At 42.1% G+C, this 25,469-nt stretch overlaps 1 protein-coding gene across 1 annotated transcript in view; it reads right to left on the minus strand.

Moving 5' to 3' along the window:
* Positions 1-16,896, minus strand: part of RNF182 (ring finger protein 182) — a 56,028-nt gene extending 39,132 nt beyond the window's left edge. The window contains exons 1-2 of the mRNA XM_087820634.1: positions 16,877-16,896; positions 12,453-12,582 (exon numbers count right to left, since the gene is read on the minus strand). The gene's annotated coding sequence lies outside the window, so the exon portion shown is untranslated. The remainder of the gene's footprint in view (positions 1-12,452; positions 12,583-16,876) is intronic.
* Positions 16,897-25,469: the final 8,573 nt, after the last annotated feature.

Genomic DNA, 25,469 nt, shown 5'->3' on the forward strand with positions numbered 1-25,469 from the left:
TTGTACTCTGCAAATGAATATATTCTCTTATAAAACCAGAACTTGATGGGCTAAGCACAGGATAGACACCTTCAGAACTATACCTATGAGAGCTTTAACAGAAAGAGTTGTTTACCCTGCTCTTTAAAACTTCATGCCATCATTTGTGAGTAAAAAGAACTTCCTACTTTATCCTATTTGTTCCCAACATTCTCCAAATTATTCAATCTCAGCCCTCTGCTCAGAGGTTGAGCTAAATCTAATTACTTCCCACCTACAGACTGATTATCAGTTGCAAGAGCACACACACTAATTCAGGTGCATCTTAACTCCAATGAAACCGCCGTCACTTACAAGGGGACTAAATGAAAATACACCTTTACATCAACACAAATCCATTGCCAATACTAGAGAAGTTTATGTCCAAGGTGGTTATACCACCTTTCCATAAAAAAAATGTAATACTATTATCTACTTCTATTATAATCTCCCCAAGTTAATAATGTTATATACCTAATAGGAAACAATAAATAAGCTAATAATAAATAATAATGAATACATATATTACCTAATTTAATCCTTTAACCCTCTAGACATTTCACCATAATAGGCGCCAGTTCATAACGAGGTAAGTGAAACTTGTAAGGGAAGTCAGGGAACATGTTCTAGGTCACGTGGTTGACTAAATGGCAAAGCCAGGATTCCGACCCAGATCTGACCACTAGGAAGCCCACGCTCCTCCCATCCGTGCAATGTGGGCGGAGTGAACCAGCAAGGCAGACCATGCACCACTGAATAACTCTTTATTAATTCCCATCTTTTAGTACCTAACAGCTGATTTAATAATCTTCCATAGTCTGTTCACGTCTCAGGAAACATGGGCATAAGCTCAAAAAGAAAAGTTCATAAATGACACATACACAACAGATACAACAAACAGCAGAATTTTTTAACCTCACAGGCTGGGAGTGGGGATGTATTTTGTATAGTCTGTTCATATTTCAATGACTAAGAGCTCATTTAAAGCTTTGCTAAAGCATAACTTTCCAACCCTTCCTCCCAGAATATACATTTATTTCAACCAAAAAAAATCAGATAAATCAAAGCACTATGAGACTTACTTAGTTCTGCAGCCTCTAGCTCTTGAGACACTTCGTTTTTTTATTTATTGAATTTACTGAATTGACATTGGTTAATAAAATTGTATCGGTTTCAGGCATACAATTTTATAAGACATCACCTATATACTGTGTTGTGTGTTCACCACCCAGGTCAAGTCTCCTTCCATCACCATTCATCCCCCCTTACTCTCTTCTACCTCCCCAACCCCCTCAGACATCATGTTTTTTTAAAGTACTTGTTATTATCATTAGTACTTGAATCTGCAAGCAAACTGCTAATTCAAGCTTATAGAGAACTGAATTTTAGGTGTTTTCCTTTTATTTCTTAGCCCTAAGATTGCACATAAGAAATTCTAACTCATATTAACATTAGCAAGGGTCCAAAAGTTATCTTCAAATTGTTTATATCCATTTTCCAAACCCTTGAGAAGGGAATTATACAATACCTTTGTTTAAGACTTCAAGAAAACAGTTAAGCCCAGCCAGATGTAGCTCAGCATTGAGCGTCGACCTAGGATCCACAAGATCGTGGTTCGATTCCCGGTCAGGGCACATGCCCGGGTTGCAGGCTCGATCCCCAGTCGGGGGCGTGCAGGAGGCAGCTGATCAATGACTCTCTCATCATTGATGTTTCTGTCTCTCTCTCCCTCTCCCTTCCTCTCTCTGAAATCAATAAAGATATATTTTTTTAAAAAGGGAGGGAGGGAGGGAGGGGGGAGGGGGGAGCGAGGGAGGGGGGAGGGAGGGAGGGGGGAGGGGGGAGGGGGGGAGGGGGGAGGGGGGGAGGGGGGAGGGGGGAGGGGGGAGGGGGGAGGGGGAGCGAGGGAGGAGGGAGGGAGGGAGGGGGGGAGGGGGAGGGGGGAGGGGGGAGGGAGGGAGGGAAATCTCTGCCGTGGAAAATGCTTGGGTCTCAATGATTACAGATGTCTCAAGCTTTACCAAATAAATAACTTTGATCTGTTTACCAGAATAGAGGGTGGCATTTTCTGTGCTATTCTCTGGGGCCATTTAACAAGTTATGGAAACAACCCCTCGACACCACCAAGCGCAGAGCCTTGACTATAGAAATCTGAAGTTCTTCTATAATATTCTGGACTTTTCTTAAGACTGATCACCCTGTGCCGGAAACAGGCATCATCTCAAATTCTTCTATTCATTCAGTAAATATTTCCTGAGCACTTACTATATTCCTGGCCTGGTAGTAGAAGCTGACACCACAGTAGCAAAAAAAAAAAATAGAGCCAGTGTCTTTATGGATTTTACAGAGCAGAAGAGGAAGGCAGATATATACTTCCTGTCTGTTTACATGTTGTGCCAGGTGGTAATAATGCTGCAGGAAAGAACAGTAAGGGGAGGAGAGAGTACAGGAGACAGAAAGATCACAATTTTTTATACAGTGGTTTTTTCTAGAAGGCCACCCTGGTAACATTCGAGTGCAAACCTAAAAGAAACGAGGAAGTGAGCTTACAAATACTCCGAGAAGGAGCAAACCCAGCAGAGGGAGCAGCAGCGCTAAGGCCCACGGGCCGCAGCAGGCCTGCTGTGCTCAGGGAGCAAGGGGCGGGCGCGCGATGGGCACGGGCCGGGCGGCCCCTGAACTGACGCTGCCGTTTGTTCTGAGTGAGAAGGGAACCAGGGCAGGGGGGTTATTCTGTTTTCTTTTGGCACCAGAGTCTTTTGAGCAGGGAAGTGATGGGATCTGATTTCAAGTTCAAAGAACTGTTCTCGCCGCTACCTAGGAAATAGACTGTCTTCTGCCTTCTAAAGGGAGAGGCTGAGAGACCAGTTGGAAGGCACCTGCAATGAAACAAAACAACAGGGAAATGGTAGCAGATTGTACTTCAGTGGGAGAGAAGGTCAAATTTGAAGGCAGAGTCGACAAATCAGCTAATGTGCTATCAAGCTAGAAAGAAGTCGAGTCCAAAGTTACGGCCAAGGCACCTGAAGAATGGCAATGCCATTTACTATATTGGGAAAAGCTGTGGGAGCAGCAGGTCGGGAAGGTTTTGGTACAGGGAATCCAGAGTTCATCTGGGGTATGTTGAGTTTGAGGTACCTATTTAGACATCCAAGTGGAAATGTCAAGTGGATATATGGGTGGGGAATTAAGGGGAAGTTTTTCTATTGAAGATATGAATTTGAGACTCATCAGCAGGTAAATGATATTAAAGCCATGAGACAAGATGAACTACCTAGGAAATAGGGGTAGACAAAAAAAGGAAAGAATCCAAAGTCTGGACTTGCAGGCACGGCAATGTTTGGAGAGATCTGCAGAGGACACTGAGCAGGAAAGCCAGTGAGATGGGCAGAGAATCAGCAAAGAAAGGTGTCCTGGATTATTGGATATGTGGATTATTGTTCAGCAAATATTCACTCATTCATTTCCCAATTGTGGATGGAATATGCTTCCCTGTCCATTGATGCTTGGCTATGTGAATTTTTTTGGCCAATGGGAATGTAAATGGGAAAGATGGAAAAAAAGGCCTTCAGTGTGCTTATGTGGCTTGACTTTACTCTTGGACCCCAATAATCTGCAACAAGGGCAAACCCTCGGTAGTCCCTTCAGTATAAGTCCCAAAACAAATATACATAAGGAGCAGCTCTAAACCCAATCCACAGCCTACAGCAGGGCCACCCAACTCAGCCCATGCTAGATTAGCTAAAATGCAGTCAACCTAAGAGACCCATGAGCAAAAGATGAAATGTGAGCTACTGAATTTGAGGGCGGTTTGAAATGCAGTATTACTAAAGCAACAGTTAATGTATACGAGCAAGTGAGCAAAATGTATACACAAAGTCTTTCAGGAAGAAGGGACTGGTCAGCTGTCAAATGTTACTGATAGCTTGGGTAAGAGGAAGATTGGGAACTGATTCTGGATTTGGCAAGGTCATTCTGACGCACTTTCAGCAGTGTGATGGATGTGAACCCCTAACCAGGATACATTCAAGAATAAGAGAACGGAAATAGGAAAGAGCAGTGTAGACAACTCTTTCGGGAAGTTTTGCTATAAAGGAGAGCAGAGAAATAGTGTGGAAGCTAAAGGAACATGTAGGTGTTAAGGAAGTATTGTGCTGTGTTTTTTTTTAAGATGAGCTTAAATTAATCCAGTTTGTAATACTACTGTCTATAAACTGATGGAAACGACCCAATCGTGAGGAAAGTGATGACAGAGGAACCATTATCCATGAGTGGCCAGGAGGGGAAGGGCACGATGCACAAGGGGAGGAGGTGCTGCAGAGGGGAGCCCGTCATCAGGAGCCACGGGAGATGGTAGTGAGTTTGGGCTGAGGCGCAGGTGAGGCCGAAGACCCAGTGGTGGAAGTTCCCTAGAAGCAAGGTCATCTCAGAGGCTAAGGAAGGAGGAGAGGACACAGGTTTGTGGGGAGGAGAGAAGGGGCGGATGGCTGTCTAGGACAGCAGGGCAATGAGCAGGGAAAAGGAGGGTTGCCAGTCCCACACGGATTACACTTAAGTCTTAGCATTGCCATGGAAGGGGGGAACTACTTACAATGAAACAGAGGTGGATGGCATAAGCTTACCCCACTGTACCTCCTTCCAAACCACTACTGCTGTTGTAAACAAATTTTTTAAACTGTCTGAGAAATCACTCAGAAAAGTAGACAGAAGCTGGAATATTTGAATTTATTAAAATGACACTGAAATGCCTGTCAAGCCAATCATAAGTCATTAGAATTCCTGCGACCTAGAGAAATGAAGAACCCAGCTGAGTGAAAGAAGCTATCGGAAGCAGGAGTAGAGCACAACCTAAAGCTGATCAGAGAATTAAGTGAGGAGTGAGCCTGAACACAGAGCCCAGGGCTGAACTATTCAGCATGGTAGCCACTAGCCACGTTTGGCTTCTGAGCACTTGAAATGCAGCTACTGCAACCAAGCAACTAAAATTTTATTTTTATTTCCTTTTAATTTAGAAACTGAAGCAATGTAAAATATTTTGCCATCGAATACCACTTTACTATTTTGAGAGGACTACATTTCATTGTAACTGCTGAAAACTTAGCATCTAAACTGAGATATTCTTTAGTATAAAATACATATCAGATTTCAAAGATTTGTTTAAAAAACTAAAAGTGTAAAATATCTTGTTAATAATTTTTATACTTACTGCATGTTGAAATTATGGTGGTATTTTAGATATATTGGGTTAAATAAAATCTATAAAAATTAATTACCTTTTGCTTTTTTAATATGGCTACTCGATACAAAATTACATATTGGACAGCACTGGTCTAAGGATTAAAATACCGATACTATCTGAAAAGCACCGTTTGAAGTCATCTGTTGTCATGGTGACTATAAAAGGCGGCCAAACCTATCCATCCAAGTCACAGGAAGAATTATCCAGGACATATGCAGCCCAGGTGCAGTATCCAAGCCTTATATCAGTGATCAATAAGGAACCATATTTCAATGAAAAATGGTCAAGCAGTAACCTGAAATCAACATGGAATGGATGGTAACTAAAGTTCCCCCGAAATGGTACCACCAGTTCACCTGAGATAATAAACTTCCTTCTAGTGAGTAAGTGGCTTTCCAATCTAGGGAAGGTTTAGAATTAAACACAGAGATGATTAAGAAAATCGGACTCATATTTAACACTTTTTAGAAAAGCTTAGAAATATGTTTTTTATCAATTGGACCAATTTGTGAATAATTATGTTTTTAATGTTTAAATGAATCTGACATAAAGTGACAGATTAGCTTTATGATGCTAGTTTAAAATGTGTGATAAACTTAGACATATGATTCACTTAGATTGAAATGTTTAAGAAGATTTGCTATGTCTATAAAATATGATATAAAATAAAATTTAACATGTAAGATAAAATTTTATACGTGATGAACAGTCAAAAGGACTTGAGCTAAATATTTGGAAAGGTTTTACTCATTTGGGTCATAAATTTGCCCAATAAGCATCTGATTTGTTTAAATAGAAAGTCAAATACATTGTTTATATATGTAATTGAAAATATTTAAGGGTTTAAATTTAGCTAAGTTTATAAATGAGACTTAGTTAAAGGAACTGAATCTGTTCAATTTGAACTAAAGTTTCATCAAAGAAAAGTAAAGGCGATTGCTCACATTTATCAGATTTATCAACAGAATAATACGTTGAATTTAAAGGCCTAAAGAAATCAAATTTTTATTTTTACCTGTAATTTACATATATAAGTACTAGTTGTCCTTTCTGTACACAAAACCTGCTCTTTTTTGAAAATCTTTATTGTTGATAGTATTATGGATGTCCCCCACTTTCCCCCCATCACTCCCCTCCACTCGGCTCCTGCCCTACCCCAGGCCTTCACCACTAAAACTTACTCTTAATAGCTAATAATTAAGTAGTTTACAAATATAATTTGTCTCATCCTCACAACAACCCAGAGAAGTAATATTAGACTCCCCATTTTACAGGTAATGAGATGAAAGCACAGCATGGTTAAGTAGCTGCCACAAGGTCACACAGCTAGAAGGCGTGTGAGGATTCAACTCCAAGCTGTCAGGCTTCAAAATCCATGCTCTTCACCACAGTGCTTTACTGCCCTTTACTTTCATACTGTCCTTGAACGTGAAAAGGAGCTCACAGTGGCAAAAATAGTAACTAGTGTTCATAAAAGTGAGCTTTTACATGCTGTTAAGGTTTTAACAGTCTTGTTCTTTTTCCCCAGTAGCTATCAAGAAAGGTTTGCACTAAGAATTCTAAGAAACACCCACGGCATACAGGGGAATGGTCCAAATGGGAACAGTTCTCAAGGCTTCTAACTCCATCCTGACCCAGCACTCCAGACCTCTAGCATCCTGCGACAAGGGCCTCTCCTACAGTAAGAGGCCCTCAGAAGAGTTCAGCCTGAATTACATTTCATTCCACTTATTTTCATCCTATATCATCTCTATGGTCCTTTTCTGTGTGAATTCCCAATCCAGGGCACAGTATAAAATTTTTAAAAGTTCAGGAGAGAGAAAATAATTTCATTTAATCTTGTTTTTAATTCTAAAATTCTATTCGAAGGGAAGAGGTCTCCCACTCCTTCCATCCCAATGTCCCACCTGGAGGCTGCAGCAATAGGCGTAAACAAAAATGTGTTCTTCTTGGTTCCCTCCTCAGAACCATCTCCCCTGCCTAAGTTGACCACACCTACCATTCTGAATGGTCCCCACCAGGCAGTCCTCATCTGCCACTCTTTCCAGAGCACACACATTCCAAAAGCACCCTTGCTGCAGCAGGAAGGCATTCTCGTGTGCTGGTAATTAGCAAAGCAATCATAGTCAACTCTGATTTATGCACACAACTCATGCTTTTAAATTTACCAACTCCGTGCAGTCTTGGATAAGGTATTTATTCGCATTTTATAGATGAGGAAACAAAAGTTATTGTGAAGATCAAAAGATACTTTGTGTAGCAAACTTAATACAGTAACTGGCACCAGGTAAGTGCTCAAAGGATGGTAGCTATTACAATATTTGTTATTTAACGAACCTACAGAACTATGATTCATTATTTGCTTTAATGAACCCCTGTCTCTTATTTAATTTACTTTTATTATAGCTTAAATAAGAAAGGCCCTTAAAATTAAAATGCTTAATGACCCTTCTGTGGAAATAGTAAGAACATGTGTTTATAAGGGGAGATGAAAAGAGGGCATAGGAGGTAAAGTACTAAAAGTATTATAAAGACAAATTTAAATGATTTTTGAAGATCCCTTGTTTGCTGTTTTTTACTAGAATAATCAAAAGCTAATTCATAACTGCTAGTATAAAATTAAGCTAGATAGTGTTTTATGTTTTTTATATATAACATTTTAAGACATAACATCAGGAATCCAAACAATTAAAAACAGAATTGTGATATTTGATTTCCAATGTTGTATTTCAAGTAACTAAAAGCTCAAATTAGTCTTTTTTAAATTTATCTTTATTGTTGGAAAGTATTACAGATATCCCCCATTTTTCCCCCATTGATCCCCTCCAACCCCCATCTGTCCTCCCCACCCCCAAGGCCTTCACCACACTATTGTCTTGTCCATGGGTTAAGAATATATGCATATAAGTTTTTAGGTTAATCTCTCCCCACCCACCCCCACCTTCCCTCTGAGATTCATCAGTCTGTTCCATGCTTCTATGTCCCTGGATCTATTTTGTTCCTCAGTATATTTTGTTTATTAGATTCCACATATGAGTGAGATCATGTAAAACTGAATTAGGAAGAATTAGAAAGCCTGAATAGGCTAATAACAACTGATGAAATTGAAGCAGTGATTAAAAAAACTCCCAGCAAACAAAAGCCCTGGTCTGGATGGCCTCACAGGGGAGCTTTCTAATTCTTTAAGTTGTAGGGTTAGATAGTTTACTAAACATTTTTCTTGCTTTTTGAGGTAGGCCTGTAGTGCTATGAACTTCCCTCTTAGGACTGCTTTTGCTGTGTCCCATAGATTTGGGATTGCTGTGTGTTCATTTTCATTTGTTTCCAGGAAGTATTTTATTTCTTTCTTGATATTATTGGTAACTCATTCATTGTTTAATATCATGCTATTGAGTCTCCATGTATTTGAATGTTTTTGAGTGTTTTTACTGTAGTTGATTTCTAATTTCATGCCCTTGTGATCTGAGATGCTTGATATTATTTCAATCTTCTTGAATTTGTAGAGACTGGTTTTGTGTCCTAACATGTGGTCTGTCTCTGAGAATGACCCATGGGCACTTTAGAGGAATGTATATTCTGCAGCTTGGGGGTGAAATGTTCTGTAATTATCAATTAAATCCATCTGATCTAGTGTGCCATTTAGAGTCACTGTTTCTGTGTTGACTTTTTGTCTGGAAGATCTGTCCAGTGAAGTCAGTGGGGTGTTCAAGTACATGACTATGACTGTGTATTGCTGTTGGTCTCTCCCTTAAAGTCCTTAAGGTTATTATTGACAGGTTCTTATTTATTGCCATTTTAATTCTTTATGCCTATGTTTTTCTATTTCTTATTATTACAACAGTCCCTTTAACATTTCTTGCAATGCTTCTATTTCTACTTCTAATTACAGCAGTCCCTTTAACATTTCCTGCAATGCTGGTTTGGTGGAGATAAACTGCTTTAGCTTTTTTTGTCTGGGAAGCTCGCTATTTCACCATCTATTCTGAATGATAGCCTTGCTGGATAGAGTAGTCTTGGTTTCAGATCTTTGTTTTGCATTACCTTGAATACTTCATGCCATTCCCCTCTGGCCTGTAGAGTTTCTGATGAGAAGTCAGCTGACAATCTTATGGGAGCTCCTTTGTAGGTAACAGATTGCTTTTCTCTTGCTGCCTTTAATATTCTTTGTCTTGAGTTTCTGGCATTTTAATTATGATGTGTCTGGTCATGGGCCTCTTTGGATTCTTCTTGCCTGGGACTCTCTGTGCCTCCTGAACTTACCTGACTGTTTCCTTCACCAGGCTAGGGAAGTTTTCTGCCATTATCTCTTCAAACAGATTCTCTGACCCTTGCTTACTTTTGACCTCTTCTGGCACTCCTAAAATGTGAATATTGTTACATTTCATGTTGTCCCACAGTTCCTTTAAACTGTCGTACTGTTTTTTAATTGTTTTTTCTTTTTAGGTCTCTGATTGATTTTTTTTCTACCCTGTCTTCTAATTCACTGATCCAGCCCTCAGCTTCCTCTAATCTACTGTTTATTCCTTCCAATGTATTCTTTATTTCTGCTATGTCATTCTTAATTTTCTTCACAGCTTCCATATCCTTCTTCATGCTGTTGAGTATCCTTACAATCAGTATTCTGAACTCCATATCTGAGAGATTGCTTATTTCCATTTCATTTAGCTCTTTTTCTGGAGACTTCTTTTATTCTTTCTTTTGGGGCTTGTTTTTTTTTTGTCTCCTCATTTTGGCTGCCTATTTAGGTTTGTTTCTATGTATTAGGTAAGCCTTCTAGGACTCTCAGTCTTTTTGGAAGGTCTCTGGTGCAGGCCAATGTCAGATGCTGTTCGTGACTGGCCTTAAGTACCTGTTTGGAACTAACAACCACCCCCAGCTTGAGGTCCCCTCTATTGGGGCTCAGTGTATTTGGAGAGGACCAAGATGCACACTGAAGTCTGCTTTTCCAAGGCCCAAGTCCAGAGGCATATCAGGCAAAGACTCAAAGCACTCTGAAGTCTGCCTCTGCCTGCAGCCTGATTAATCTGATTCTCTTAATGAGCCTCGGGCTGTAGAAACTCCACAGGGTAGGGCAAGAGGTTTGCCAGCAGGGTGGGGCAATTGCTTCCCCCTCAGGCAAAAGCTGTTTGGAAGGTAAATGTCTGCCTCTGCAGTATGGGGAAATAACTCAGCACAGGAGTCCAGAGGGGCGCCCTCTGAGCTCTATCTCCAGAGCCCACAACCCTAGATTCTCTTCACAGGGCTCCAGTCCACTCTGCCCTCCCTCTGCTGGAGCCCAAGGTGAGTGGCTGCACACGAAACTTTGTGGGTTGGCTCTTTAAGAGGGTGACTGCATTTCCAGCCATTTCTCCCTGGCAGATAGAAACCCTGCTGCTTTTCACAGCTAGATGTGATGTGGGTACCTTTCTCAGTTCTGGTGCTCTTGGCTGGGAAGCCCAGCTTGGGTTTTAGGCCCCAGAGTCCTCAGTGGGCACCCCCCACAGCTAAGATATCCCTCTGGACCTTCAGCCACTGCCTGTGGGAGCCCAGACAGCCCTCCCTCTCATGCCTCCACACTTCCTCCCAGTCTCTATGTGGTCTCCACTTTTCCTCCTTGGTAATGAGGGTGCTCTCCAGCTCATCTTCAGTTGCAGTTGATTATTCAGGATGGTTTTCCTATATTTTAGTTATAATTCCAGTTTGGTCCTGGGAGAGTGTCAGTGTAGCTTCCACTCAGTCCTCTACCGTCTTTAATTTCTGATATTTGATTTCCGATGTTATATTTCAAGTAACTAAAAGCTCAAATTAATTTTATAATGCCCTAATGATACCTTTTGAAACTTAGATAACTGAAGTTATACCACTACAAGAAATGTAAGTCAGTTTCCTTTGGCCCTAGAATTGACTTTCTTAAGGCCCTCACTACTGACTTTGGAACTGGTTAAAGCATAATAATTTTATATCACATAAAAAAATACTTTAAAAATTCAATTAAGCAAAGCATACTTGTACCTACTTATCTTTGGAAATGAATAAGACACAGTTCTTGTTCTTGAGAAGCTTATGACCTAGCACAAAAAAACAGCAATAGTATTTTCAAACAACATGCTAAATTGTTTTTAAAAAGAGGTATACGAAGACTTCCCTCAAAAGAGAACAAGTGTCAAAGGAATATCACTTAGTCCTTAGGACAGATTAGAGTTAACTAAGAAAAGAATAGGTGAGCCTAGACTGATGATAAACCACAGAAGGCAATGAAAAATAGACAAACATTCAAAAAATATATTTACATGTATATAGCAAGGCTAATATAGAAAATATGTATTCTTTTAGTATATGAATACAAATAATAAATAAAAGAACTATCTTCAGAAAGCATCTTTTCTGTAAATTAGTCTATTCTAGTTTCTCTGTACATAAAATACTGGTATGTGTCACAATATGCTATGAATACTTATTTTATGACTTTAGCTTGTTTCTTTTTATTAAAATGAGTAAAAAAGCCCAACTGCCATAACAATCAGTGCCTTTTTTCTCCCTGCACTTAAAATATATCAGTGAATTGAAAAGTAAAACTTGCTGCGTTCCTTGACATAAAGAAGTCAGAATCCTGGTATATTCTGTGTACCTTTAGGTTAATACAACAGAGAGAAAGATAAATCATATCAGTTTCCTCCTCAAATTTGGGGATCATAATAGTACCGAATTCATAATGTTCTTATGAGGATTAAATAAGTTAAAATTCGTGAAGTGCTGAAAACAATGCCTGGCCCATAGGGAGCATCAGTAAGGGTTTGACTGCTAGAAAAAATAGGAAACTGCAAGCATACTACACAGGGTCTGAGGAAAACATCTATAACAAGAGGAAATGCAGGAGAAGATCACACATGAACCTTTTATTATAGATTTACAATTCAAGAGTCAGAGTAGGCCCGACACATGATATAGTGATAAAACTGTAAAATGCCATGCTTCCCTTGAATGACTAAGGTTATAAAGAGGGATGATTCATAAAGGACTGATAGTCAGAAACACAGTTTCTCACTTAAATACATCAAATGTGTTGGACAAACACATCATTTTATTTTGTAGTTCCATTACTACCTTGATTATTTAACTGGTCTACCTGATGGATTAGTTTACATAATATACCCATGCGGAAAACCTTTACTCTTAAGCCCTATTTTGTGCTTTACAATATTCAAAGTGTACTTACCCCACAATTCAAGGGAGTCACTTTTTAGTTAGTCAAGAGAAAAGGTGGGGGGTCAGCAACCAGAACCAGCATGTCTGTTGTAGAAGCAGCCAACCTCTGGAAACCACCCTTGGGTAATAGCTTCAGGATTCTGAACCATAAAGTGTTGAAGATATTATTAGTGTCATCAGAGTCTTATTTCCTCTCCTCCCCTTCACCACCAAGCCCTGTAGGCTCCCAGCATATACTAATCTCCCTTTTTAACTAACATTTTTTAAGTGACTGAAGCCTTCTCCCCGAGGTCCTTTGGCTTTCACTTTCACTGATTATAAGATAAAGAGTCAGGGATCTAGTTCAAGACACTCTGGGCGATGGCCAATCAATCACCTAACAGGATCGCAAATTCTCCTATCCACCATACAACCTCTGTAAATGTCCAAAATGTGAAATTCAGGCTTATAACATGTATTGTGTTTTTGAGTGGGGGTGGGGGTTAAATCTTCACCCGAGGATATTTTTTCCATTGCTTTTTTGAAGGGGGGGAGGGAGGGAGAGAGGGAGAGAGAGAGAGAGAGGGACAGAAACATCAATGTGAAACACATATATTGGTTGCCTCCTGCACACACCCTGACCCAAGGCCAGGGATCAAACCTGCAACCGAGGTATGTGCCCTTGGCTGGAATTGAACCCGGGACCCTTCAGTCTTCTGGCCGATGCTCTAGCCACTGAGCCAAACGAGCTAGGGCTGTGTGTGTGTGTGTGTGTGTGTGTGTGTGTGTGTGTGTGTGTGTGTGTGTGTGTGTGTTTAATATACATCATTATAAACTAAGTTTCCAATATTCTTCTGGTTGAATAACAAATTAACCAAATCATATTTTTTAAAAGCCCTAGGGATATAAAATTATTTTAAAAGCATTAAGGAATTAACTGGTAACTTTTCCTCATAAGAAAGGAAGGCTAAAAAGTAGGTCAAAAGAGATTATTTGGGTGACATACATAAAATAAAATGAATAATCTTAATAGTTGGAAAAGAAGTAATTCCTCAGCCATAAGAGCTCAGATAACTTGCATCAAGCAATATGGAATATACAGAAGGAAATACTTGATAAATATTTGTTAACTGATGTCCAAAACTATAGTATATAATTGCCACAAATAACTGGCACGTAAGGAAATCAATCATTGACCTCAAACTATATTTAAACACTCCAATTATGTGCCAGACAGTATAAATGTGCGCATTTTCCCCAAGCAGTCGTGGTTTACAAAATGACTTAAGACATCTTATCTTCATTTTAATTGGGAGCACACAAAAATAACATACATGCCCACAAAATTTTTCAGCCTCCGTCAATCACTATTAATAATCCATGTCACAAAACACCACTTCCCGTCACCACCACCATGTGTCTCCCATGCCTTTTCTCAGGAAAGTAGTTGTGATCAACACCTACCATGCACAGCAGGCCAGTTAACAATACCTTGTATTTATAGAGCGCTTTTCCTGCCAGGTCTCAGGGCTATATTATTTTCCCCAGCCACCGATACAAGCCTACATGTTTTGATAATGAAGAAATCATTAAAAACTATCATCTTTCCCAAATGTGCTTTTATAAATGCTACAACACATTGTACTAGATGCTAAATTACCAGCCAGTCATCATGTTATCACAATGCAACGAGAAATTGCAGGAGCACGTTGACCCAGAAACAGCCAATAAAGGTTTCAGTGGCCTTAGGCCGCCCGTGCAGGCTCACACGGTTACAAACAACTGACTTTCAGTGGCAGAACTATAATGTTAATCCTAACTTAAACAAGAACGTTTCTTGGCTCATTGTACATCTTTGGACATGCTTGATATGTTACAGAATTCTTCAGGTAGAGCAATAATGACTGTGCTTATAATTATAGACCATATTTTTTTAGCTTACACCAAAAATGGGGACCAGTTTCGCTTCATAAAATTAAGACTCATAAGCTTAGAAATGCAGAAGTCTCATACTACTGTGAACCAATGTAGGTGGCGAATGGTGTTTCACACCTGAGGACGTGCTGTGCTGTTCCCTGCTTCCACCAGGTGGCTGATCTAAACCATGGACATAAAGCACACTTTCTATTTGTATTTCCTAAGGAAATACTGTGGATATCACAATATTTTTCTCTTTCATTAACTGGTTAGGCACATACCTCAGAATGCATATAAACATACCAAATTATCGTTTTGTGCTGTACTGACAAAAGCTTCATTTCATGCTTCATAGTTTGGGTAAATAAACCGCTACAACCAAACCATGCTTGCAATACATGACTGTTTATGATGTTTCCTGACTTTAGTTTTGGCAAAAAGCAATACAGCTTTAAAATGCCAAACGGTATTGAATCTTGGGCCCTGTATGAACTAGCAGCAAAAGCAAAACACAAGTCTTTATTGTGCTGAATTAACACTGGATATCTCCATTCTTAGAATGCATTCTTTAGCCACAAAACAAATGTACAGGCTAAAACTCATAGAGTTCTGTCTAGCTGAAAAGCGGGTCCAGGGTCCTTGCACTTGAATGTTGGATTTGCTAACACAGATCTGAATAAAGCTGTACTCTTGGTACCTCAGAAAGAACACAAAACATGTTTTAGTACAAAACATGAAACGACAACCAGTGTCTATATAACCTGCCTACACTTCAATATTATGATGGTCTTTCATGTTTAAGTGAGAAAATAACGTATATTCTCTCCTGGTTATCTTCTCAAAACAGATCTACTTCATTCTAATCAATGTACCATTTCATTACCATCATCAAAAAGCATTTAGCAGGGCATCTGTGAATCACTCTACAAGTAAAATTCAGTTAAAAACAAACCCAATTGTGAACTAATCTGTAAATTGTTGTTGCAATTTATTCCTTTAGTTTCCAATATAATCTTCTAATGAGGTGATATTACTTAAAATTGCTAGCAAATATGAACAGACTTAGAAACCTAGTAATCAGCAGGCTAACAGGTGTTGAAATCCCAAAAGAGAGAAGAGGAATATTAGATAATCACTTTATGCCTGGCACCTCGTGTAGCTTTAATATCCATAATTCTAATCAACTTAACTGCAGTTCAAAATGATCCATGCCACTGGTTTCTTTTCATTAACTACCTTTTAGCAAAGATTATAATTCCTTGTATTCCATATGTTCACTAACTGATCAATTCCAGTTTACAAATTATTTTACTGAACTGGATATACCATTTAATTAGTTGGCTCATTTTCCAGTTATCAATGTGACATCTCTCACCAATTAAAACAAATACTATTAACAGATATATTATTTCCTTCTGAATGGATCAGATATACTTCTAAAAGGAACAGTTTTCTGTCTTTCACCTTGTGACATGTAAGACGATACCTAAGTAGCCACAAAACAGTCTTCGCAATCATATTTTTAATGCATTCTTTGTGTCTGCAACAAACTAAATATCACGAAATGATGGAAGGGCTTGGGCCCTTGAGAAAGGAGGGGGAGGGCTCCCCAGAACTTGAGCAATTCCCCACAACGGCATCTAACCCCCATCACGCTCCTGACCACGCACCCCCGGCCCAGCCACCTGCCTGCGGAGGCGCGTCTGATCGCTTCCTCGCACAGAAAACGCGGGGCAGCTTCCAGCCCCTGAAAGGACGAGCCCGACACCTTCCAGAAACAATAGCAACGACACGGGTGCCAGGCATCTGACCCGCGACGTGCCGGTCCCGCGCCTAACTCCGGCGTGGCTGGGTGGGAAGCCCGGGCCGCCTCTCCCGCCACTCACAGGGGCCGCTGCACCCTCCGAGGCACCTGCGGTCGCTGGCTCAGCACCCAGGCGAACTTCAGGAGCACCTCGAGATGTCTCGGGCACGGGCACAGAGGACGGTCACTGTCCAGAGCCTGTAAAAACGCCTCGCCATCCCCCTTGACAGCCCTCCCATCCCATCCTCGAACGGGAGAAACTGCAAAACATGGGAACCCAAAGGGAAATATTTCCATAGGTGGTTGTTTTTTTTCGTAAAAGCCTCGATAACGAGAGACAGAGAGACGGAGAGAGAGGAAAGGAGGGAGGGAGAGAGGGAGGGTACCACCCACCGCCTCTGCAAAATCCCACCGGACCAGCAGCGGCCGCAGCTCGCAGCCCGCAGCCCGCGCGGCGCGCACCGTCGGGGGGCTGGACCGCGGCCCCGCCGCCGGGCCGGGAGGAGGCTCAGCCCGCCGCCGCCGCCGGCCGCGAAGTTTGCCACCGCGGTCCCGGGTCCCAGCGCCCGCGACCGCGCGGAGGGCTCCTCGGCGCCCGGGAGGCCGCCTCCCGGCGGGGACGCGCCCCGCGGGGACTCGGGTGCGGCGGGGCCCGGCGCCCTCTCCCTGCGGCGGGCGGACCCACCCCGGGGCGCCCGCCCGGCCCCTCCCGGCCGCGGGCACGCCCGCCTTACCTGGCCTGCGGCGGCCTCGGCGGGCGCGGGGCCCGAGCCGCTCCGGCGGCGGCGGCGGCGCCGGGAGGGAGGGAGGGAGGGAGGGAGGCGGCCGCGGAGGAGGAGCTCGGGCGAGGAGCGGGCGGGCCGGCGGGCGGCTTTGTTTCCACTGCGCCGAGCCGCCGACCCTGCGTCACCATGGCAACCGCCCGGGGGGCCGGGCCCGGCGCCCAGTGGGGAACCCCTGGACCCCCAGGGTCCGGGACCCTCCGGGCCGCCGCAGGCGCCGGAACTCCCGCTCTTCTCAGCAGGCTGGGGGCGGGGGACGGGGGGGCAAGGACCCCCCAAGGAGCCGCACGGCCACAAACACGCCCCTCTGCCTGCCTCGCCGAGTCGTGTGTCTCCCCCCAGCCGGCGGGGACCCCGCGGAGGAGAGGGGCAGCCCGGGCCGAGGCTTACTTCCAGCCCAGGGGGCGCCCCCTTTGCTTTCCCACGCGGGACCTTCCGAAAGCGCCCCCCCCCACACCCGCCCCGGCACACCTTTCTTCTACGGAACTGAGCCCTCCAAACGGAAATTCACCGCAGAGAAAAGACGGAGCGGCGCAAACTGATAAAGTGTCGAGCAACTGGTCCCCGCGCCGCCGCCGCCGCCGCCGCAGCCGGCGCGGCGGAGCCCGGGGCCGCCACCCGCCTCCCCTCGCGAGCTGCGCCCCGGCCGCGCTCGTTCTCCCCCCACCGAAGCCTGCATCGGCCTGGTTGAGGTCTCCAGTAGGACCGGGCGGGGGGGTAGTTTTTTCATTGTAAACACAGGGTGCACTTGTAACCTCACAGGCTGCAGCACAACTTTCGGGCTGCACTGAGTCCCCGCCGCCGCCGCTCGGCTATCGCCCGACTGCTCGGCATCCGCCCCGAGCCCGCGCGCTCCGTGCCAGGACCGCTGCGCACTGCAGACCCTGGCGCGCCGGAGAGAGCGGGGCACGGGTAACCTCGGCGCGTGCTGGGCACCTCTCCTAAGGAAATCCTCGGAGATGGGGTGGGGAAGTACTAGCAGACCCACAGCAATGCTTCCTCTAAAGGACAGAGCTAGAGGACAGCTACCATGGGGTGAATGAATCATCACCCCATAGGACACCTTCCTGAAAGATCAATTATTGAATCCAAAACCTGCAGGGTCTTCATGTGGACCCTGGGGAGCGTGGCATTTATTTTCTGGCATTTGTGAATCGCCCAAGGAATGTCAAAAACTTACAATGAAACTCCAGGGTAGCTGACGTTCTCTGTGTTTGCTACCTATCTGAGAAGCCATAAAGCAGGACAATGTTATTACCAACCGAAGGCACACATATTAATGAATGAAAATATAAGATCCCTTTTAGAGTGAAGAATAGAAACAGCTTGTTTCTCAAAAAGGTTGGCCACTTTCCTGTAGTGGGAACATTGGTACTTGTAGATGAAGTCGGGAAACAAAGGCCTTCCCCGCAGGCTGCTAAGCGGTTTGGCAGTATTTGTCAAAATTTGTAATGTGCATGCCTTTCAACCAGCTATCTCAGTTCTTAGAAATGTTTCAAGCAGAACACACAAGTGTGCAGTGATGGATGTACAAGAATGTGCAGGGCAGCAGTTTTGCAACAGCAAAAATTGAAACAACTTGTTTGTTCATCAACAGTGATGAGGTTAAATAAGTTTGGCATGTGCACTCCACATAATGCTGTGCAGCCATTAAAAGAAATAAAATGCATAAGACACATAGAAAGAGATTGATTTCCTTTAAATTAAAAAAAAGGGGCTGCAGAACAATATGTATGGGGTAATCCTATTTCTGTACAAAAAAAAATATTCTAGATAGGCTAGAAACATAGATGTAGACGTACAGATAAAGGCCTGGGCGAGTCCACAGCTAATCATTCACAGTGGTTATCTCTGGAACTAGTGTAAGAATTGAAGACACAACCCAGGACTGTCTGGTTTGTTTAACTTTTCTTTCCAATGAGCATGGAATAGTTTTTCCAATGAAGAATCAGAAACAAAGATCCTAATCAAATATTGGTCAACTGCCTGGTTGAGAACTGGATACAGAACAGCAAGAAGCTACTGAGTTGTCCAGTCCTGCCCTCAGACGCTGAAGGCTTGGAAAGTTCGAGTTGGGTCCTCGCTTGGTGAAGTCCTTAGTGACCTGGTTCAGCATTATTCTGTGAGGTAGGTGTTCTTGCAGATACTCACTTTTCCCGAGGAGATTTAGTTTTAACTTAAGGTCAACTCCAATCTAGCTCTTAAACAAAATTAGAAGGTTGTAAGGAAACCATCCTTCTAAAATTTGTCACCTTACCTACTAGGGTATATCATTTCAACAGGTTAAGTGGTGGTCATTAATCCAATTAGTTAATTTGGAAATTAAGGTTCTAGAGCTGAGAAATTATTGTATGGATGCATGACTGGCCTTTCCTAGTCTCACCATGCTTGAAATCTGTAAAATAATGAATCTACTTTCTTAAAAAGATCTTCTACTATCCAATTCAGTAGCCACTAGCCAATGTGGCTATTGGGCACTTAAAATGGTGCTAAAGTGACATGTTCAGTAAGTGAAAAATACACACCGGATTCCAAAGACTTGGAACAATAGCCCCCCCAAAAGTATAATATCTCATTTATAATGTTTATATTAATTATATATAGAAATAATATTTTAATATAATGAATTAAATAAAATATATTGTTTAAAAATATATATATAGTTAAAATTATGACATTTGTTTCTTTTCATTTTAACATGGTTACTAGAAAATTTTAAACTGCATATTGAACAGCTCTATTTTAGAATTGGTGTTTATGCTAAAATATCATTAGGAAATCCAGAGTTAGCTATTCTTAACTTTTAGTTAAAACAAAATATTATTACCTCATTAATGCTTCCCAACTCATAGATGTGCCATAATATAGCAATTTATGTTAAATAATTTCAACTTACTAGAAAAATATTATATGCAAACATTTGTTTATATTTTAGGAAGATTTTACCACAGATTCTAAAGTTGTATTACCTGGTCCTGAGTCCCAGCTCTACTGTTTATCAGCTACATGACCTAGGCAAGCAGTTTACCACATCTGGTCCTCAATTTCCACATCTGTAAAATGGGGATCATAATGGTGCTTACCTCATTGCATTGTTGTGAGCATGGGATCAATGTATGCATGAAAAACTCTAATTACAATGCCTGATTGTATACAATGCTGAATAAATTTTAGCTATTATTATTATTACTATTATTATTCCACTTTGTCAGGTCTGTCACATTCTATTAACCTCCAATTCAGGTTAGCCTATATTTATAATAATTTTTTCATCTTCCTTTAAATAAGCTGATTGGAACTATGACTGAGTCATCAAAATTTAACTCTCCTCGCCCCTGAACTGATTATAAAATAATTACAAAAGCAGAGATATTTTGATCCATTTTAAGTTAGCAAAATAAATGAAAAGTTCTAATCACTGCGTCTGTATTCATAATCATTTCATTTTGATAAATATTAAAATTTCCAGGTTTAGCAAAGTGCAACACATATCTAAAGTGGTTTACATTCTGTTTATCATCATCAAATCCCTAACGTGTAAAATAAAGAAGCTTTCCCTACTGAAGCATTTGTATAAAAATTTTCGTGTTCTATTATTTGGAATTGGTCTACCCAAGTCCATATTTTTTTCTCAATTACAAGTCATAATAGCTAATATATATTACACACTGTGTTTAAGGTCACACAGTTATTTAGTAGCAGAATTGCTAGACTATTAATCACTGCACACTAAGAAATATCTTATTTGAGAGCTTGAGTTCAAATATATTTTATCCCATTAAGCCATGAGTTTTGGAACAGGCCGAGAAAAAAGCAAACTTCAATGTTCTCTTATTACAACCTCATGAAGTAACAACTTCTTCAACCCTTCTAGTCATGTTCCAACGTTGTTTAATGGGGTGATATCAACACACTCAAAACACATGAAGAGATACTTCTGTTGTCTATGTCTTAAAATTAGTTTCCTTCGTGGATAGTTTTCTAATTTGATTGAAAAAACCCAGCTCTGGCCATTCAGAAGGCTTGAAAAAGAAAAACAACACCCTGCCAAGTCTATAGCAGCTGAAAATCCAGAACTCACAAATTATTCTCCTCCCTATAGCCCTCCCTAGGACAGTAGGCAAATCTGCTCTACAAGGCAGATGACTTTCAATATCATACGCTGCTCCTAAGCAGTATGGCTATCCTGGCTCAAAAAAGGCACATTGGTCCCTTGGACTAAAAAGCCTATGGCCAAACAGGAGAGTTTAAATCATATTTGTTTCAACATCTCCAAGAGATACCCAATTAACATCACAGTTAATCTCTTAGAGAAATAAAAGATCCAGCTAGGTGACAAGAATTTCCCCTAACTTGAAATGAGCTCCGTGTATAATGTGTTGGCTCACAGTAGACTATGCACTACCTAATGGCCTTAGCAGTAAAGAAATAAAAAGACAGCTTTCTTATCAATGCCAAACGGTTCCATAATTGCTTATAGAACAGAAGGAAATGAACATCTCACTGCAATGTAGTCCACAAAGATAAGAAGAATTTTGAAATTACCTTGCTGTTTAACCAAGTATTGCAAAATATATTGTCAATAATTGGTAGTGGCCATATGTTTCACCACCGAGCTATCTGACACATCAGCCAGTATCAGTGTAAGAAAGGTGGTGCTAACTAGAGAAATGTGTCTTCTAAGAATCCTAGAGAACACAGCCAAAAGACGATGGGATTGAGAGCGACTGTCTTACTCACTGCTTTTTATCTCCTTGTATTTATCAGGCAGCCCTTTTAAAAATATATACATCTTATTTGCCAGTGAGGAAAATGGCAGGGAAACAGAGAGTTAAAGAAACAAACGCTTCACAGTTCTTTGCCAAAAGCTCCCTATGGAGAGATCCAACATGATATCTCAGCCAAAAGTATAATTTGATATTGATCAGATAGCAGTAGACTTTTGATGTGCTTTAATATGGTTTAAATAAATTTTATTTTAATTAAATTAACTTTTGGCTGCGTTGAAAATGTTGTATTCAGAGAGGGAATGTAAAATGTTGCTTCCTTTTCTTGGGTCATTAATTAGAGGTTCTCATCTCTTTCTAGGGCTCCCTGGCATCAGACCTTCTCCACACTCACAGTTTATCTCATTTCAGTAGCAAAAATGTGTCAGAACATGAACTAGTTCCAATATTATCTGCTTTAAATTCATAGTTTATTTACTTATTGATTCCTGACACAGCTGCAAATGAGCTCTTAGCAGAGTGGAAATCATTTGTTTCTAGTTTTCTCATCTATAAAATGAGGGTGTTGAAGCCTGCCCTTATCCCCAGGAAAGGATTTCATAAGTCTGAATTAGATTGTTCAGTAAAGCTCATTGATCAAAGGTTCTGTGTGACTCTGATGCCATAATACTACTGGAGTGAGAGACTAGAAGAGGTATCAAAGGGAAACTGTGCTCTACACTTCATTATAATAGTAAAACTGTTTTAAAGGCCCTCTTTGTGACTAGATATTTCGAAAATTATAAATGAATAATTGCACACCATCAAAGGCAAGCGAAGGTGGTTGTGACCACACGGGCTCTTCGTGGATGAGGTACAGTGTGTCAAAGGAAAGACTCATGGCAGAATGTCCACTGACGCCTCACCATCACTTTGAGAGCCTACCTTGCTTTGCTAGGTAGGCACAGGTCCCAGGAAACACCCAGACGTGGGCTTGTCAGCTGTAGCCAGCTGTGGCAGATTTAGGCAGAAGTGGAGATCTGAAACAGGCTCTGCTCTGCTCAGTGGGGGGGAGCTGACTCCAGGCAAAAGGCAGGTAGAGTTGCCAGGTAAAACACAGGATGTGCAATATTTGGGAATTACAGATATTAGAACTTATTATTCTTTGTGTTTATTTAGAATTCAAATTTAACTGGGCATCCTCTATTTTTATTTGCTAAATCAGTGAACCCTAGGCAGAGAGCACAGGGAGGGTTTCAACAGGTGCAAATGCAGCTCCGAGGAAGAGCCCATTCTAATGGGCAGAACAATACCTACAGTCAACATGATCTTAGCCAGCGGCTCTAAGGGTAGTGCAGGTTAGTGGTCAATAAGGGGGTAGGGGCAGATGTTGGCAAGATTGGGGAGATGAAGACCACTGTCATTAGAACTGGGCACAAGATCAAGGCCACACTAACAAGAGCAAACTAATGCTGAGTCCCAAAGCAGTGGGGTAGAGGGATGGTTCTCAGTGTTTCTGCCTCCATACCATTCACAAAACCAAACCTTCCAATCAGCAATACCTCACTCTGTATTTCCTCAGAGGCTTTTCAAATCTCCCAACAAGAAGATAGGGTTTGAAAAATCTACCCCAACGCTTCTAATATGTATCACTACCACAAATGAGTCTGTCCCCCAACTGGCAATTTTTTGAAGATGACTGTTTTTTACAGAGAATGGATTTGAGTTGAGCAAGATGAAAACAGAGAGACTCATGAGTACACTAATGCGATAGATAAAGTGAGAGATGATTTAGAGTTGAGCAGGATGGGTGGTAGCAGTGGAGGTGGAGAGAAGTGAAAAGATTAAATAAGTATTTTGGAGAAAGATGGAAGAAGTCTTAGTAAGGTTTTCCTCCGGGACAGAAGGGAGAGGAAAGTGCCAAGAATGCCTCCTAGGTTTCTGGGCAACCATAAAGAATTCTGTCAGGAGGAGGAACTGGGCCAATTAGATTATCTCTCCTGAAAGGAGAAACTGAGACCAGATGGTGGAAGTGGATATAGCTGAGATGTCACAATGCACCGCTAGAGCTAACCGCCAGGCAGGCCTCAGGGCAGGAGGAAGGTAAGCAAAGGCAAAGAGCAAAACAGAGACAAGCGTCCCATGGCCCCCAAGAGGCCTGAAGCGTGGCCTCACAGGCTTTCTTTCTGTTCTTGGAACACATCGAGTGTGTTTCTGTCCGAGTCCCCTGTCCTTCTGTTTCCTAACTTGGAATGCCCCCACCCCAATTTATCTCCTTTGTGTCTTTCAACTACCCACTTAAATGCCATCCATTCAAAGAGAACTTTTCCTGACCACCCAATCTGAAATAGCACCCAGGTTCTCATTACCACATTATGTTCTTTTATTGTTTTCAAAGCACCATCTTCTGAACTTGTCATTCGTTTCCAAGTCCACCACCCCACACTCTAGGATGCAGTCTCCCAGACTGCAGGGCTTTGCCTGTCCCTTTCATGCTCACTCCCCAGCCCCTGGGACAGCACCTGGTGCAGTGGGACCTCAGGAAATGCTGCTAGTGGGTTCTGGTGGATGGTTTCCCAGGTCCAGGTTCTAGTTCACAGGAAGTGACTATAGCTTGTTTTCTGCCCTTGGCTGTTGTAAAATAGTCATGCCCTTATAATAACCTTTCCTTTTCCTTGACCTCCTTCGAGTAGCTTCTTTTCATTACTAGCAAAGGGCTATCCCAGGACACACAGAGGAATCTAAATCAATGCTTATAGGAATCTAAATCATTATTATATGTCATAATAATGACATATCCCTGGGACAAAGGCTAGGGGATATGTCAATGCTTAATAAGGGGAAGAGCCACAAATTTTTAAAAATTAGAACAGATATATCAAGATTTTTATCCTTTTGTGTTGCCTTCCTTTGATACTCAACCCCTAGGCTAGGCCAGAGGGCTAGATATGAGGAAGGGGCAGCCCCACCGTGAGGGAAGGCAGTCTGCAGAGGGCAGGTAAGGGAGACGCTCGATGGCAGAACAGGTGATACGCTCTCTGTGGCAGTCTGCAAATCATGCTTCGGGCCTGAGGGCCACCAAGGAGGTAATTTCCCCACTGGCTCTTGAGGCAACAAAGGAAGGGAGGTCATTCCAGGTAGAGGAAACAACAGATGCAAGGCGCCGAGATGCTGAGCCAGCAGATCAAGTTCTGAGGGCTCAATTTGGTGTGACCAGAATTCAGGGTGTTTATCAGATAGTGGCAGGAAATAGTATTGGGACAGTAGCAAGGATCAGATTGTATGGATAAGTATAAGGAAAATTCATTTTTCTTTAGTAAAACGAAAGCCCAGGATAGTAAAATCTATCCCTGGAAAAATGCTTTCCTGATGAACAGGACCTCACAGAGCCTGACTGTTCCCTTGCAGGTTTTCCCACCCACTGGTAACTCTCAATACTAAAGCCACAGGGGACCCTTGTCCACAGAGTTGAGTAGCTAGGACTTTATTCCCTAGGTGAGCACACACACACACACACACACCTTTTTCTTGAATGCTCCTTGACATTCTCTATGAGACTGCCTTCAAAAGAGCTTAGGAAATATTAAAGCTGAAAGCAATGAATAATAAAGAATATGGAAGTTAAGAGGTCTGCTGGTCCCGGTCCAGGTTCCCATGGAAGGATATCCAGTGTCGCCAAGACCAGAGCCATTGTTAGCCTCGTCAATGACAGCTTGCTGGGGAAAGGCAGTGAGCCAGGACTCCTCCAAAGCTGCCCATTGTGCAGGCTGGTGGAGATTGTAGAATCACAAGGGGCTTTAGTTCACTCTTTTAACAGGAAAGACATTCACTTGAACTGT

Source organism: Miniopterus natalensis, chromosome 9, assembly GCF_054644295.1.
Source record: "Miniopterus natalensis isolate mMinNat1 chromosome 9, mMinNat1.hap1, whole genome shotgun sequence".
NCBI classification, from domain to species: domain Eukaryota; kingdom Metazoa; phylum Chordata; class Mammalia; order Chiroptera; family Miniopteridae; genus Miniopterus; species Miniopterus natalensis.